At 41.3% G+C, this 9,198-nt stretch overlaps 1 protein-coding gene across 8 annotated transcripts in view; it reads right to left on the reverse strand.

Annotated features, from left to right (window-relative positions):
- The window catches only part of LOC110500696 (neurexin-2), a 1,050,333-nt gene extending 1,042,085 nt beyond the window's left edge, over positions 1–8,248 (reverse strand). For all 8 annotated transcript variants that reach the window (XM_090214789.1, XM_090214786.1, XM_090214788.1 and 5 more), the window contains exon 1: positions 8,052–8,248. The gene's annotated coding sequence lies outside the window, so the exon portion shown is untranslated. The remainder of the gene's footprint in view (positions 1–8,051) is intronic.
- Positions 8,249–9,198: the final 950 nt, after the last annotated feature.

Here is a 9,198-nt window from a genome sequence, read left to right on the forward strand (position 1 = left end):
AGAAATGGGGTGGAGTACAACTCCATGAATATGACAGAAATGGAGTGGAGTACAACTCTATGAATACGACAGAAATGGGGTGGAGTACAACTCCATAAATACGACAGAAATGGAGTGGAGTAAAACTCTATGAATACGACAGAAATGGAGTGGAGTACAACTCTATGAATATGACAGAAATGGAGTGGAGTACAACTTTATGAATATGACAGAAATGGAGTGGAGTAAAACTCTATGAATACGACAGAAATGGAGTGGAGTAAAACTCTATGAATACGACAGAAATGGAGTGGAGTACAACTCTATGAATATGACAGAAATGGAGTGGAGTACAACTTTATGAATATGACAGAAATGGAGTGGAGTAAAACTCTATGAATACGACAGAAATGGAGTGGAGTACAACTCTATGAATACGACAGAAATGGGGTGGAGTACGACTCCATAAATACGACAGAAATGGAGTGGAGTACAACTCCATAAATACGACAGAAATGGTGTGGAGTACAACTTTATGAATATGACAGAAATGGAGTGGAGTACAACTCCATGAATCCGACAGAAATGGAGTGGAGTACAACTCTATGAATATGACAGAAATGGAGTGGAGTACAACTCCATGAATCCGACAGAAATGGAGTGGAGTAAAACTCTATGAATACGACAGAAATGGAGTGGACTACAACTTTATGAATATGACAGAAATGGAGTGGAGTACAACTCCATGAATCCGACAGAAATGGAGTGGAGTACAACTCTATGAATATGACAGAAATGGAGTGGAGTACAACTCTATGAATACGACAGAAATGGGGTGGAGTACAACTCCATAAATACGACAGAAATGGGGTGGAGTACAACTCCATAAATACGACAGAAATGGAGTGGAGTACAACTCTATGAATACGACAGAAATGGGGTGGAGTACCACTCTATGGATTTGGAACGTCATGCAAATATTATAGGATGGCTACAACTTGAGTGTCTCTCCTCTAATAGACACTGCCTCTAGTACACAACGTACAATGTACACAGTACACAATGTCTCCACATGGCCATGACCCTATCCATTCAGCTAAGCAGTTAACATATTACATTGGCCCTTCCTGTTTAGATTTTTCCAACCGTATACCACGGGTATTACAAAACATTTATTTTTACTGCTCTAATTATGTTTAAGGTTCATGGAATATAGGGAGGTAGGTAGGGAGGTAGGTAGGTAGGTAGGTAGGTAGGTAGGTAGGTAGGTAGGTAGGTAGGTGGGTGGGTAGGTAGGTAGGTAGGTAGGTAGGTAGGTAGGTAGGTAGGTAGGTAGGTAGGTAGGTAGGTAGGTAGGTAGGTAGGTAGGTAGGTAGGTAGGTAGGTAGGTTGGTAGGGAGGGAGGGAGGTAGGTAGGTAGGTAGGGAGGGAGGGAGGGAGGGAGGGAGGGAGGGAGGGAGGTAGGTAGGTAGGTAGGTAGGTAGGTAGGTAGGTAGGTAGGTAGGTAGGTAGGTAGGTAGGTAGGTAGGGAGGGAGGGAGGGAGGGAGGGAGGGAGGGAGGGAGGGAGGGAGGGAGGTAGGTAGGTAGGTAGGTAGGTAGGTAGGTAGGTAGGTAGGTAGGGAGGTAGGTAGGTAGGGAGGGAGGGAGGGAGGGAGGGAGGGAGGTAGGTAGGTAGGTAGGTAGGTAGGTAGGTAGGTAGGTAGGTAGGTAGGTAGGTAGGTAGGTAGGTAGGTAGGTAGGTAGGTAGGTAGGTAGGTAGGTAGGTAGGTAGGTAGGGAGGTAGGTAGGTAGGTAGGTAGGGAGGGAGGTAGGGAGGTAGGACTGGGGTCTAAATGGATAGTTCAGAGCTTCTGAGCTATTTTCTGTAACCTGTAGGGAACACGATATATGGTCTATACTTGGCATGTGGGTTACTAACTTATGGGTGGCACAAATTATGGGGGATGCTCTGAAATATCAAATCAATTCAAATTATATTTACGATCAAATCAAACGATCCATTTACTATAATCCTGTAGTATTTACTATAGTATTATACAGTATACTATAGTTTACTATATAATTATATAGTATGTAGTGTAGTATTCTATAGTAAACTGCAGTATTTTTTCATGCTGGTGAACCTGATATATCAATCAATGGAGAGCTTACATCACTCCATTTGCCCAACAGATACCCTTCTGAAGGCGGGGGAGGTGAGATGGAGTATTTTTAAACCAGAGAAAGCAGCTGTCTTTTGTGCTGTAGTAATTTAGGTTAAATAGCTCGCTGGAGAGTGCTAACGCAATGCGTCACACCTAAAAAGCATACCCCCAACACCCAGGTCTGGCTAAAGATATGTGGTATGACAGTAGAAAATGAAGGAGGAGGAGAAGAAGAAAAAATAGGAGGAGAAGGAGGGGAAGGAGGAGGAGAAGGAGAAGAAGGCTCGCTGAGGAACTCAACTTCCATGGCTCTTTAGAGACAGCAAATACATCAAATGTGGCTTTCAGTTGAGGCAAGTGCTACAGAGAAAGCATCTTATTAATTCATTGGATTTGTGTTGCTGTTTTTGGGATAACTCCAAACTGAAAAGGGCTGGGTTTGCTTCTTTCAACTATTCAGAAAAAAAAACTCATGCATGATTAAAATACAGGGCTTTTTCAACTGCAGTCCCTTTGGTGTCTCAATTCTTATAATATCACTCCACAACCATGGTCATTCATCCACCAAAACCCAGAAAGGGCTGCAAAATGTAACATCCCCCAAAACACCCAAAACACCTGCCTGCCATTACTCCTTGTGGCAAAATCCCTTCCAAGCCTACCAATCAAACTCAACTAACCCAATCAGATCAATCAATACTCCGCACTGTATTATTTTTCAGTAGGATTGAACCAATCAGTGTGAACGAAAATGAGAGGTCTTTAAGTACGTTGTTAGATCATAGGGCCTTCTCCATCAGAGGCCTCCCATAACTTACTCGGATCTGACTGCGTAATCAAAGCACTAGATGAGGCTGAGGCTGGAAGAGGCAGGGCACGTCACCCCTCATCACAGACACATCAACATAATGGAGGAGATAGGGGGGTGGAGGGTTGCGGTGGATAGAGGGTCTTTATATTCCAGATGTGTTTTTCCATTTCCTTCTCTTTGCAACTGAAAGTGTCTGGTGTCTGCCTCTTACCTCCCCTAAGTTTGTCTGCTCATTCCTTCGTTTGGATGAAGGGATAGAAAGATGGATGAAGGAATGGAAAGATGGATGAAGGAATAGGAGCAGAGAGTTAATGAGGCAGATTGCTCTCGTCGCTGCTGTGTGAGGGATTACAGGGAGATTACCGTGCCTGATTCTCTCTCTCGTTCCTCATCTCTCTCTCCCTCCCTTCCTCCCTCCCTCCCTCACTGACAGTGATGAACTAGAACAGGAGGTCATGCCCGTGTTGGCCTAGTGACGGCCTAGCGACGGGGCACGTATCAACAGAGGTGAGAGGAAGAGGAACCCCTGATGTCTGTGTCAGGGAAAATGGCAGCTGAGCTATTCAATACCATTCAAGGACTGTCCTCTGAGTGGATAGGATTTCTGAGGCCTTGTGTCTGACATTTTGATTTATGAACCTCTCCACTACAGTACAATACCAACAAAGTATCCTGAAATTACCATTTGGCTGACATTTTAGAGATGATGAACCTCTCATGCCCATTATCAAACCACAATAGAATATTATACAATAAAATAAAATACAACAGAATAGAATGAAATAGAAAATAATCAAATATAACTTTTACGTCCTAGACGAAGTACATTAATGCGTCAGCGTTTCAAAAGGCCTAGTTCAGAGGCTTTCCAACGTACCAATGGATTCTGATTGCAGAGCCATTTAAATTTAGTTTGATTATCCGAGTTTCATATTATGTATGGATTTTGTATTCAGGAAAGTTGCATAACAGTGGATAGGAGCACACAAATGTAAGCGGAGGACATTGAAACCCACTTTTGCACTCAGTGAATAACAGGTCTGGAATCAATTATTCAGATTGAGGGGAATTTGCAATTATTATAAATCATCTCAACCCATCATGGCAATGTTAAGCACCCTCCATAAAACACAGTGAGTAGAACAATAGATAGAAAGTGTACATATAGATTCTACACGTCCTCGTCTGTTGGCAGCGCCACAGTGTTAAATATGTAAGCATATTAGAGAAGATGCTAATCAGCCTGTGCGTTATTCATGGATTATAAACTCACTGTCAGTCAAAACCGTTTTACAGACCAAAGTCAATAGCATGGTATGATGTCCCTGAAAGAGTACTTCATTCAATAGCTTGAGAGAAGATGATCACATTTCAAATGGTTGAATTCATTGTATTTGTTGCGATTTCCTTTAACACAATTGTGAGATGACCTGAACATGCAAGGGATAAACAATATATTCACCCAGTCATTTGGCATTGTATAGACTTTAGCTGAAACCAACCTCCCTTCATAATACAGTCCAAACACAATTAGATAGTAATATTACAAATAATAGAATAGAACAGAAATGAGGTTGCGGGGAATGGTATAGAGGCTATTTAACTGCCAATGACACACACAGAGTGTACAAAACATAAAGAACACCTGCTCTTTCCATGACATAGACTGACCAGGTGAATCCAGGTGGAAGCTAAGATCCCCCACTTGTTAAATCCACCTCCATCAGTGTAGATGAATGGGAGGAGACAGGTTAAAGAAGGATTTTTAAGCCTTGAGACAATTGAGACATGGATTGTGTATGTGTGCCATTCAGTGTGAATGGGCTAGACAAAATATTTAAGTGCCTTTGAGTGCTGTGCTGAGGGGTGGGGTGGGGGGGTGCACCTCAATATTAAGTAGCTGTCCTTAATGTTTTGTACACTCAGTGTACACTCAGTGTATACGCGCGCGCGTGTGCGGTATATGCATGGTTTATGCAGGGTTGGGGAGTAATGGATTACAAAAAACTGCGACTGTAATCCCTTATGTTACCAGCAAAGTATTGTAATTACAGATACTTTTGAAGACCTAGATGTTTACTTCTAGGGTTACTTTAAAATTCAGAAAATATGTTTGCGAAACATTTGTTTGACGCCTTTATGTTTTCTCAATGTCATTCAAATCAGCAATGCCAAAAAGAGCAAGTTTAAATTTGTTTCAGCTGAGCGAGTCTGACTACAAGTCAGAGACCATTACGATGACACACCAAATACGTTTGACTGATCGTGGAATAGAGTAGGAATAGGCTTTTGTAGGCTAAACTATGTCATCCAATGGTGCGACTGCTCTCGGCATCCAAATATGATCCAATTTGAGCAATGCTTGGAGGTAAGGACGAAGGCAGTGGTGTAGTCTACGGCGATACGGATATCACTTATTATTGATATCCTCATAGCTCATTGGTGTGAATCATACTGCTGCTCTGTCATTTAGCTATTTGCGGTTTACGGATTGTGGTTGTTGTTGATGGCTGTTCACAAATGCACATGTGTATTTTAACCCAATAATGGTTGAATTGAAGAAGGTTAAAATGCCTATTAATCATAGTTTTGTGGACAGCCAGTGAAATAAGCGCTCTTTAAACTGCTCTATAGTGCGGATTGCAGCCTATGGAATAGTCATTTGAGGGAGTACCCAACTTCTCCATACTGTCAAAATGAGTTTAATTTAAGTAGACCACAAGTGGGAATTTTATTGCTCAATCTATTTGTGGTGAGCTTAATGGACACATGCTCAAACTCGCGCACTTTTGATAGACGTAAACAGCTGCAAATGATCGAGATCTCAAAGTATCACCAACAAAAACAGAAACAATAGGCCTACAGCAAATGCAGCATATGTTGTTACATTCATAAGTGCAAATAGCATTTCTCGGTAGTCCATAAAGCATGCCATTCCATGAGAGCAGCATTTATTTTTCAACTCCAAGCAATGGGCCCAATCAGTTGTCCGTGACAACAAGATACACAACAGAGTAGACTAACAAATCCTTCGTTTTGGGGTTACGCTCAGGTAGAACAACTTGGCTAATCTATATTTCCATATTTCCAAGTCCTATTTTTGAAGATCAAGGGAAATTAAATGAATTGGAATGACTAGAAATCTGACAGACTGTTTTTTTTTTTGTTAATGAAAAACGAATCGTAAACTGTAATAGAAAGAAAGCAATGTGTCACAACTCCTACAGTTTAATGCAACATCCATGCATATTTATTTTATTTTACTAGGCAAGTCGACTAAGAACACATTCTTATTTACATTGACCCCTACCGAGGATCATGTGCAGAACGACAGATTTTCACCTTGTCAGCTCGGGGATTCGATCCAGCAACCTTCTGGTTAATGGCCCTACACTTTAACCAATTGTCCACCTGCTGCCCCATTTATGGACAGCTATGTAAACACCAACATTGATTTATCCTGTAATAGCAATTTTTGTCTTCTTGTAATGCCTCTTAAAGGAAAATAAATCTAAAAGTAACCAGATTACGTTACTGAGTTTGGGTCTTCCAAAAATGACGTTACTGATTACAATTTTGGACAGGTTACAGTTAGTAACTGTAACGGATTACAATAACCTTCCCAACCCTGTTTGTATAGGTACAGTACGTCACATTTTGTTGGACCTTGTGGACCAACTGACGAATAAAGTGATCTTAATCTAGATGTTCAATTCAGAAGGGTCATCATGTCCAATTATTTGGCCCAGGGGTCTGTATTGGAATTAGAAGACAGCCTGTTCGATAAGTGATATACACCACTGCCTGGTATGTGTGTGCGTCAATCAACTCCAGGCCCCCCTCCTACCCCGATAGCTATCCCCAATGTAGCACAAGTTTTCATGTAAACGTAACCATTCACTGTCGTGGAACATGGTATTTTCCCTCTCTCTATCTGATATTCAGGGACCCTAAGGAGAGACGGGTACGCACCCCAGTGGGCTAAGGTGGAAAACATTTGAGTCGCATTTGCTATACTGCTATTATCAAATATCAAATATATCGCATTTGTCAAAAAAAAGGTAAACTATGCTATGATAATGTCATGTAATATAAATATATATATATATATGTACGTAAATGCAGCTATAATGCAATAGAGCCGGATCGTTTTCAGACATAATTGTAATGCGGTGTTTCAGAGACCAAATAATGCATGGCCTCGAGTGGCCTAAACTATTCAAGCCTTAAAAGATCATTGTAAAGCGCCAATAAAACGTATTTAATGAAGCCCATGTTGTGAACTTCAATATTTATATGTCCTGAGCTCCCAAGTCGGCTCTCAAGTAAATTCAATCTATAAATTCTTCCTTTCAAGGATTTGGAAAAGGTATAGGGGGACTATCACTAAAGAGCGTGATTGATAATAGGTGAATAGACAGTGGACTCATTCTCTGCAGCAAGAAGCATATGACCATCTTTCTGAACTTGGTTTGATACTGGAGCCTTAGATGTCTATCCAGACTGGGCAATGAAAAGACGCGCTCGTCTCACATTGGATTCTCCGACATTAACATAGCCTAAAATTACAATCATAAGGTATATCAATTTATACAGTAATCACATTAATCATATTTTTCTGAACATGTGAAATATTAAACGCACTCTCCTGTTTTTTTTCTCCTGTTTTTTTTTCATTATCGGTAATGTAGCCTATTACAAACAGCGTGCCAATTTCTGGACGCAGAATATAGAGCAGCTGTCTGCCCGTTTATAGGCTGTCTCATCCCAAAGAAGGACACTGCTGCCAGGTCCGAATAATCCCCTCCAAAATATTGACCCATTACGCATCCCTCCATCTACAGCCATGTATACATTCCTCTCTAAGGAAACGGATTCCTATTATTATGATGACAACATACTAACCTATCCTATCTCTTTCAACACAAACATGATTTCAGAACTGCAATCGAGAGCAAAAAAAAGGTCCGTAGTCTGATATAACCATGCTCTGATGTTTGTCACGCTGTCCGAACATCCACATCCTGCTTCCAGCCCAGCAGCGCTGTCAGAAAACGCAGACAGACAGACGCAAAGGAATTATGACCATAGAAAAACATAGAAGAAAAGTCCTTACTTGTGTCTTTCTGAAATCCCTCTCGATAATTCTCCAGACATCAAAGGTGTAATATTCCTGATCTGGATATGCCGCTTATTTTGTTATCCAGTGAGTGAAGCAGGTCAGAATGCCGTTTTTTCTTCTTCTCCAGCTACCAGATGCGAACGGAGCTAGCCCTGTCGTTCCACCTGCAACCGTGGAATTGAAGAGACAGCATCAGCACCGCACTGGAGCCCGCCCACCGCGACACGCCCCGCTCCGGCGAGGCTACTTCCAACCACGGCGAGGGAGGAGTTGGCGAAACAGCTCCGTCGGTTGTCTATCGCTGAGACTGCTGCTGCGCTGAACATTTACCAGTTCCCACAGGCGACCCACATAGTGACAACACTCAAGATCCAACTTGAACTCTGAACTATGACTTAAGAAGGTTTAAATTAATTCCAAAATGTTAAAATATCAATTGGCACGTACAAACAGTGTTGAAAAACAACATTATTGGCTTACTGGCACACCTAGCCTATTTCAAATGGCAGGTGACCTAATTAGTCAATTAAAATCAACTGTACCAATAGACCAATGAAATCTCAACATTCAAACAATTTCCAAACTTGATTGGAAAACTGTTTAGATTATTTTTTGCAAATATTTGTTTTCAAAGTAAATGCAAATGAACAGTTTAACAATTGAATGCAAAGATATGATGAGAGATGTACTGTGAATTTGAAAGGTTACACAATAACAACAGAACCTTCTCAATTATCAAAAGTTTTACAATGACCATCATGGAGCCAATTCTTCAGAAAGTCATGAGAAATTGAGAAGTAATGTACCTATTCTCATTATCTGTGGACCAATTCCCAAACCAATTATACAATGGTAATTTTTATTTAGTTTATCAATTGCTGAGCTATTTGACCATTTCTGATCAGCCTGCTACTATTTGGAGAATAAGTCCATTTTTTGTTCTATCATACACACTCTCGCACACACAGAAACACACACACACACACACACACACACACACACACACACACACACACACACACACACACACACACACACACACACACACACACACACTATTTATCCCTGCCATTGACAGACATGGGCTGGAGCTGCAGCTCATTGGAAGGCTAGCGCCTCGTCTGATCTGGTCTGGTCTCCG

The sequence above is a fragment of the Oncorhynchus mykiss genome, chromosome 21 (genome assembly GCF_057628025.1).
Source record: "Oncorhynchus mykiss isolate SJ-2025 chromosome 21, ASM5762802v1, whole genome shotgun sequence".
Taxonomy (NCBI): Eukaryota; Metazoa; Chordata; class Actinopteri; order Salmoniformes; family Salmonidae; genus Oncorhynchus; species Oncorhynchus mykiss.